The following is a 9,644-nucleotide window of genomic DNA, read 5'->3' as shown; positions in this document are numbered from 1 at the left end:
TTACCCTATACACTAGAGAGACTAGAGTGTACATACATCATCAGTGAGGGTTCAATGCTTAAATTCTATGTTCCTTGCTTTCATGAGCTACCTTCTTGTATTTTTATCTGTTCTTACTGTATAAGAATTGAATTAGTGGAATTTGATTTGTGATTGTCTTGAAGAGCTTATTTACTTTTAACCAAGTGGACAAGAATCATATAGTTGCATTCATATGTATAGGTTGCATTGCATTGCATGAGTTTTACATGTTCCTACTCATTTATTTTATCTCCTTCAACTAAGCATGAGGACATGCTAATGTCTAAGTGTGGAGAGGTTGATAAACCATTATTTTATGGTCTATATTATGTTTAATTGTGTGGTTTAATTATCAAATATTTACCCACTTATTCATATGATTAGCATGTATTTACAATTCCTTCCCAAAATTACTCCATGGTAGAAAACTTGCTTCCTAGAAACTTTTAATTATGTATTTTAATTCTCCTTTATTCCTTTCGATGTCGTGATCCGTGTGTTAAGTGTTTCAGGTTTTATAGGGCATGAATGACTTGGAGATTGGAAAGGAGGCTTGCAAAAATGGAAGGAACACAAGAAATTAAGGAGATGACCAGCGAGAAGCGATGCGGACGCATGGCTCACTTGACTGCGCGAAATGGAGAAATCGGAGTGACGCGCTCGCGTGCCTGACGCAAACGCGTGAATTGGAAGCTGCACGAGTGACGTGAATGCATGGACGACACGCACGCGTGGCAAGGCGAAACATTAGATGACGCGAACGCGTGCATGACGCGATCGTGTGACGTGTGCGATCTGCAGAATTTGTAGAATTCGCTGGGGGCGATTTTGGGCCATGTTTTGAGCCAGTTTTTGGCCCAGAAAAGCAGATTAGAGCCAGGGAACATGCAGAGACGAGGAACAACATTCATTCCGCATAATTTTAGTTTTTAGATCTGAATTTACTCCTCCTCTAGGTTTTCTCTCTACACATTCATAGTTCTTAGGATTTTAATTTTTATTGCTTTTTGGATTGGGATATTGAGAAGAGTTATTACCTCTGCCAAGACTTCATCATTCTAGTTTGTTTCCTTACTTGTCACTTACTCTTTCATATCTTTAATTTGTTCAGAATTACTATTGGATTATTTTTAGAGTTTATTAATACAAGAACTATTTTCATTTTTTATTGATCTTTTTTATTATTATTTATCATGTCTTCCTTTATTTCCCTTTCTTATTTTGTGAATGTTACATTCATGATGAGCGAGTAGTTCCATAACTTGATTGGGAGTTGGTTGAAAGGAGAACCTTGAGTTGGAATGCTCAAGAGTAAAATTATAATTGGATTTATCGTTGGGTCGCCCTCTGGTCACTGACACTAGTCCTTCCCAAGGGAGAGGATTAGAACTTGTGAATAGAAACGGACTTCCAACTTGCTTGACTTTCCTTTATCTGGTAAAGGATAACTGAGCAGAACAACCTTCAATTATCAATTAATCTTGGGAGAACTCCAACAAGGATAGGACTTCTGACTAATCTACTCCCGGTCAAGGTTTTTCATTTAAATTACATAGATTCTCTGATTTAATTTCCTGGTTATCAACTCAAAACAATTTTTGAAAACATCTGATTAATAAAATAGCATATCTTTCTGCAACTCGTTGGGAGACGACCTGGGACTCATACTCCCAGTATTTTAATTCTAATTTTGTGACAACCCTTTTAAATTGATAAGCGCATTTTTGTTGGTTAAGAACTGTACTTGCAACGTATCTCTTATAATAATTTCTTAACCCGCCAATTTCCGTCACGTCAATAAGTCCTTTAAAAAGTTCACCAGCCAATAAGGGGCACAACTCTTCGCATTCTACTGAATCCAACAGAAGGTGTTTCAAGTGTCAAGAATTTGGGCATATTGCTACTGATTTCCCAAATCGAAGAGTTATCACTCTAATCAAAGAAGAAAATCACGAAGATTTAAGTGAGGAGTTCGAGAAGGAGAATGACCTTGAGTATGATGCTGAAGAGGAGGTTCCAGTGGATTGTGGCGAGGCTTTGGTGGTTCGCCATATTTTGAACACTGCCATACTAACTGAAGACGAAAGTTGGCTCCACCATAACATTTTCCACACAATGTGCACTGCCCAAGGAAAGGTGTGCAGGATCATCATTGACTCTAGAAGTTGTGAGAATGTTGTTGCGACTTATATGGTGGAGAAAATGAAGATTCCAACTGAGGAACATCCCCACCCTTATAAGTTACAGTGGCTGAGAAAAGGTAATGAGGTCAAAGTGACAAGGCAATGTTGCGTTCAATTCTCAATTGGGAGTAAATATAAAGATGAAGTATGGTGTGATGTCATCCCAATGGACGCATGTCACTTGTTGCTAGGACGCCCTTGGCAATATGATTGTCATGCTGTCCATGACGAATTCAAGAATACATATTCCTTCTTCAAGGATGGAGTAAAGATTGTGTTGACTCCATTAAGACATGATGAGTACGAGAAGCAAGTTGAGTCGTCCCTTATCACAAGGTCAGACCTTAACGAAGCTCAGCGAAAGTTCAACTTCATATGTTTTTAATTGATTTATGAGGAGAACAAGGAGACCTTGTCCGTGCATGAGGATGTCAAGCCTTTGATTAAATAATTTTCTGATGTGATCCCTGAGGAGATCCCTAATGGGTTACCACCAATGCGAGATATCCAACATGCTATTGATTTTGTCCCTGGTTCGGTAATCCCAAACAAGCCAGCATATCGTATGAGTCCAAAGGAGCATGAAGAGTTGCAAAGCCAAGTAAAACATCTCTTAGAAAAAGGCCTAGTCAGAGAAAGTGCTAGTCCTTATGCCGTTCCTGCTCTGCTAGTTCCAAAGAAGGATGGTTCGTGGCATATGTGTATTGATAGTCATGCTGTGAATAAGATCACCATCAAGTACAGGTTTCCTATTCCCCGACTTGATGATCTGTTAGATCAATTACATGGTGCTGTTATCTTCTCCAAGATCGACTTAAGGAGTGGCTATCATCAAATCCATATGAGGCCAAGTGATGAATGGAAGACAACTTTCAAAATGCAAGATGGAATGTACGAATGGATAGTTATGCCATTTGGCCTCTCTAATGCACCAAGTACCTTTATGCGCTTGATGAACCAAGTATTTCAATCCTTCATTGGAAAGTTTGTTGTTATTTACTTTGATGACATCTTAATATATAATAAGGATCACAATGAACATCTAGTCCATCTACGTTAAATATTTGCGGTACTTCGAGAGCAAAAACTATATGCTAATCTCAAGAAGTGTGACTTCTTGACGAATAGAGTCATTTCTAGGATATGTTGTGACAAGTCAAGGCATTGAGGTGGATCATAGCAAAATCGATGCTATTGTTAATTGGCCTACTCCAAAAACGTTGCATGATATAAGGAGCTTTCATGGATTAGCATCGTTCTATCGGGATTTCATCAAGAATTTTAGCTCCATTGCTGGTCCCCTTACTGAATGTCTTAAGCATGATACCTTTACATGAATTGCTAAGGCGCAACAGAATTTCAAGGCATTGAAGGAAAGAATTTCTACGGCTCCTGTACTTGCACTTCCAAACTTTGATTCCATGTTTGAGTTCCCTTGTGACTCTTCAAATGTTGGTATTGGTGCTGTACTTTCTCAAGAAGGCCGACCAATTGCTTCTTCAGTGAAAAGCTTAATGATGCTAAAATAAAATATTCTACTTATGACAAGGAGTTTTATGCAATCGTGCGAGCATTAAGCCACTAGAGCCATTAATTTGGGACTCAAAATAAGGTTGCCAATGACTTATATAACACCCTAACTTTTAGCACCTCATGATCGTACTAAAAGCCCAGGCGTCACTTACCTCTAAACATTTTTATTTTATACTATCTTTATTTAATACTGAGCCTTCGCGAATACGAACCAAAATTTTAATTAAGAAGACGAAAGGAGACTTTATTTTCAATCACTTAATCACAAAAGTATTTATATATTCACATAGCATTACATACATAGACTTATTTCAAGATTCTCAAAACAAATCATACCCCTCTAAAAATTAAAAACAATAAACGACAAGGAGAAAATAAATTTTAACAACTCAACTCGTGAACAGAATCTTCTATGCTCCTGTAACTCCGCACTAAACCTTCGCACCTGTAATTGAAAGGGGTGGAAACAGGGGGTAAGAACTGAGGAGTTCTTAGTAGGGTCAGGGTTAGAAGTTAAGTTCGTTTCATTATGTTCTCAGTCAACAACAACAATCAATAAAGTATAATCCAACTCAGCAATTACGGAACATAGAATCCAATCACAATCACACACAATCATAGAAAATACAACCACAAAGAAATATGCGGAAACAAGTATGATGTATGTCTAGTCCTATACAGGCCATGAGCTCATGTGTCGATTTATTGCCCGATTCCCGACACTGGTCCTGAGATAAGCGTTTCGTATCATATCACCGTCCCTATCTCAGCCAACGTTCCCTCCATGAGCATTACGCATCGCTGTCCTCATGGGAGAACATTCTTTCGGTCTCCAGTGAGCGTTACGCATCGCCGTCCCCACTGAGTCGTCCTTATAGTGTCAAGTGAACATTACTCATCGCCGTCCCCACTAGACACTTGGCACTAAGGCCCTAACAGCACTCAATTTTTTTCAATCTTTGCTCTCTACTCTTCTGCGGTAGAGATCCCTTTAATTAATATATCCTTCTCTTTTTATTCTTTTTCTTTTCTTTTCTTTCTCATCTTTCTCTTTGATTATCTTACTTCTTTTCTTTCACTCTTCTTTTCTCCAATATTTTAATTCTTTATCATAATTCAACTTCGTATTTTTCCATTGCCTTTCCTTGATGTCTTATGAAAAAGAATCATAAGATTCTTATATTAGCTGTGTCCTCTAAAACTTTTAAGATTCTTCTGTTTACTCTTTTCTAACTTAAATATTCTTAATAAAATGATAACAATAATATAAATAAGATAATTTAAATGATATATATATATATATATATATATATATATATTTTCTTAAAATTTAGTTTATAAAACTTTATTTTTAAATTTTTATTAATTACTTTCTAAATCACGAATTTTTTAATATTCTATTTTTAACCTTAATATTTTATAAAATTATAATTGAACCTTCACTTATTTTTATATTTATAAAAATAACTCTAAACTTTTATAAAATATTCGGTCTACTCTGAAACTTTTATTTTTTGCTCAAAATACCCCCCGAAACTTATAGAACTACTATTTTTAACTCCAATCTTTTATCAAATTACATTTTCATAATCGAAAATAATATTTGTGTTGGTGACAAATATTCTTTTCAAAAATAAAACCTTCTCTTGTAATCTTTCAAAATATATACTTGATTTTGAATTCTTTTTCGTGCTTTTTCAGTTACCGATCTTTCACAGCTTTTAATTTAATCCGTTTACCACCAAATCTCATCAATTTTCTCAATATTCAAACTTAACAACAGCTCTCAAATACATCAAAAACAATTCAATTTTTATCATATATATAATGGCCAAACTTTAAGGCATCAAAATCAACGAGATTCAACAAAATTTCAAGCACAAAATCACTCAAATTCAAGCAATAATCATCAAACCAACAATCACACATCAAGAATACATTTAGTTCACATTAAAATTACTAAACTCTACCTCTATACGAAATTAAAATACTCGAAGTTTTGGAGAAATTTTTTGCCCGAGCTGTCAAAGAAAAAAATGTCAGAAATCGTCTATACCTCCTAGAACTTCAATTAGCCAAATTTAAAAGGAAGGAGAGCTACGTCACCATTAACTTCCACTGAACAAAAGTGACGCCAACACATAGAAAAAAAAGATACGAATACTTTTATCAAATTAAATTTTTTATTGGAGTTACGGATCGTAAGAAATCAAAGCTAGAAGGTCAGAAGGAGTCGCGGTTTCCTCCCTCACCCACGGTCTCTTTTTCTTTCTTTTCTTTCCTTATGGTTTCGGTTAAAATGAAGTGAAGTTAATTAAAGGCTAGATAGTAATGAGTATTGATTTGTGGTGGTAAGCATTAATAGATGTTATAGATATATGCATATGCATATATACTTTCAAGAGACGTTTTCATTTCTTCCTTAGTTCCCTTAATGGAACCGCTGATAAAAATGACTAGGTGATAATAATATATATATATATATATATATATATAAATTCACATTTAACTTTCTTTTCTCTTCTCTTTGTTCCATTTAATGGTTTTGGCTAGTTGCATGAAATCAAATAATAATAATAATAATAAAAATGACTAGGTGATAATAATAATAATAATTGGATTATGTGTTCTCATTATATATATATATATATATATATATATAAAATTCACATTTAACTTTCTTTTCTCTTCTCTTTGTTCCATTTAATGGTTTTGGCTAGTTGGATGAAATCAAATAATAATAATAATAATAATAATAATAATAATAATAATAATAATAATTTTTAACTTTTTTAAAATATTTTATTAAAATGAAAATTATCTAAAAAACTCAATAAATTTTAAACTCAAAATATCATAAAATTTAATTTAATTATTCTTAAAAAAATAATTTTTTTAAATAAAATTATCATCAAATATAATAAATCGTAAATTACTTATTATTTAATTTTCAAAAGATCGGGTTATTATACCTTAAACCAACGACACACTCTCCTTTCCACTCTATAAATTAATATTGTTGGCTTTAAGGTTGTAAATGAGTTATATAAGAAAGATCAAGATTTCGGAGAAATCTAGACGTGCTGCTTGCAACAACCCTATCGACAATTCTTCATTCAAGAAGGTTATCTTTTTAAGGGCAATCAGTTGTACATTTTCTATTGCTCATTATGCCAATCAATCATCTGGAAGACCCATAATAGAGGATTAGCAGGACACTTTGGAAGGGACAAAACGCTGGCTCTCATAAAAGAGAAATTCTATTGGCCAAAACTTAAGCGGGATATCATTCGACACATTCAGAGATGCCACATTTGTCACATTTCTAAAAGTGAAAATCAAAACACTGGTTTGTACAAGCCGTTGCCTGTTCCAAAGGATCCATGGGAAGATATTAGCATGGACTTCGTCTTGAGATTACCTAGGGCACAGAGGTAAAAGGATTCTGTTATGGTGGTGGTTGACAGATTTTTGAAGATGGCTCATTTTGTACCTTGTCATAAGACAGATAATGCTTCCTACATATTAGATTTATACTTTAAAGAGGTTGTGCGCTTGCATGGTATCCCTCAAACAATCACTTCAGATCGAGACGTAAAGTTTATAAGTCACTTCTGGAGGACTTTATGGAGAAAAATGGGAACTCACCTACAGTTTAGCTCTGCTAGTCATCCGTAAACGGATGATCAAACAGAAGTGGTCAACAAAAGCTTGAAAAATTTGCTACGAAGTTTCGTGGACAAACACCCTTGCCAGTGGGATCTTGTATTGCCATAAGCCGAGTTCTCCTACAACAATTCTATTAGTCAAACAATAAGGAGGTGTCCGTTCGAGGTGATATATGGCAAGCGACCCTTGAGTCCTTTAGACTAAGAGAAGAGAAAACCGTGATGAGAAGAGGAGATGGTGATGCCAGGGCATTTTGGCCAGTTTCACTGACCTTTTCTTTACTGTTTTTAAGGTAGTTTCATGCATTTTCTTAGGAAATAAGCTAGTTTTGGGTGGATATTCACTTACATCTTGATTCAAGCATACATTGTGCATTTTACATGATTTCATCAGGATTTTGCATGAATTGGATGATGCATGATCCATGATTAAGAGCAAGACTTTGATGCACTTTGTTTGATTGATTTCAGGCCAAAAGAAGAAGAGAAGAGCCACGTTAGTGGCTACGTTAGTTACACTAACGTAGGCACTAACATGGAAGGAAGGAAAGCCCCAACGTTAGTGGAAAAAGTTAGTGGCATTAACTTTGAAGAAAGGAAATGGAGCCAACGTTAGTGACACTTAACATTATCACTAACGTTGGACCAAGCTCATAAGTGGGCACGTTAGTTGCCACGTTAACTTAGTTAACGTGGCCTCTAACGTTAAGAAGAAAGGGGGGAAGCCAACGTTAGTGACATTCAACATTATCACTAACGTTGGCCAAGTCACATTAAGCCACGTTAACTTCCACGTTAACCTAGTTAACGTGGAAGCTAACGTGAGGAAACAAAGTGGTCGACAACGTTAGTGACACCAAACATTGTCACTAACGTTGGGATGAACACACACTATCCCCAAGAAGCCACGTTAACTCCCACGTTAACCTAGTTAACGTGGAAGTTGACGTGAAGAAGAAGAAGTTGTCAACAACGTTAGTGACACCAAACATTGTCACTAACGTTGCCAACACAAGCCACAAAGAGCCACGTTAACTCCCACGTTAACTTAGTTAACGTGGTAGTTAACGTGGGCAAAAGTCCCACCTAGCAGCCTGACCATGCCTTCTTCAAACACGCATAACTTGAGCCACAAAGCTCCAAATGAGGTGCTTTCAGTGGCATTGGAAAGTAGAATTCCAGAGCTTTTCAAGCATATATGGCACTACATGGTTGACATTAAATTTGAGGGAGAAAACCTGCCCCGAAAGTGCAATGATGAACATGGTATCAGCCTGTATTTAGGCCAACTGACCTCTTCACATTCCAAGAAGTATAACTCGAGTTATAGAGCTCCAAATGATGCGCTTCTAAAGGCATTGAAAAGTAGACATCCAGGGCTTTCCAAAGATATATAATAGTATGGGGTGGACACTAAGTTTGAGCTTCAGAAACAGGAAATCGCAAGCGTTATTGGCAATCAACATTTCCAGTAACGTTGGCATATATGCCAGCGACCATGTCCACTTCAAAGGAGCATAACTTGAGCTACAGAGGTCCAATTGAGGTGATTCTAGTTGCGTTAGAAAGCTGACATTCAGAGCTTTCCAACGACAAATAATACTCTATAGTGGGCATGAAATTTGAGCACAAACAAGAGGCATCTTTTAAGCCCCAAAAACACCAACTGGGCAGCAAGTGCAACGTTAGCCACAATAACTTTAGCACTAACGCCACACTTGTAGCGTTAGTGTGGCTAACTTTGGCACTAACTTTAGCACCTAGACCTCAACTTGACTCACTTCTCTCTCAAGCCCACTTCAAAGCTCAAGCAAGCAAGCCCACAATTGTCAACCAATCAAGGCCACAAGAAGCATCTAGAATAGGAATTTTCATTTAATTGTAATTTGCTTTTAATTTCATTTTGTAATTTAGGAGAACCTATATAAAGGCCTTAGTTTTTACATTGAATGGATCTTAGGGCCCGGACAGAAATTGGGGAATTGAGGGATGGAAGAGGGGTCTTCGGACTCCCTTCCCTCACACACTTTTTCTTTTCTTTCTTTGTACTTTTCATTTATGAATTTGGAAGTTTTATTTTTAGTTTTAATCTTCATCTTTACTTTTCTGCACTTTTTTTCTTTTCTATTTTTGTAGAGCAATGATCAACTAACTCTTTACATTGGGTTAGAGAGCTCTATTGTGATTCAATGGATCAATTATAGTTCTTATTCTTCTTCTTCCTTCTTTTCTCTTGATT

Source organism: Arachis hypogaea, chromosome 19 (genome assembly GCF_003086295.3).
Source record: "Arachis hypogaea cultivar Tifrunner chromosome 19, arahy.Tifrunner.gnm2.J5K5, whole genome shotgun sequence".
Taxonomy (NCBI): Eukaryota; Viridiplantae; Streptophyta; class Magnoliopsida; order Fabales; family Fabaceae; genus Arachis; species Arachis hypogaea.
The sequence above is the reverse complement of the archived record's forward strand: the minus strand, read 5'-3'. Positions refer to the sequence as shown.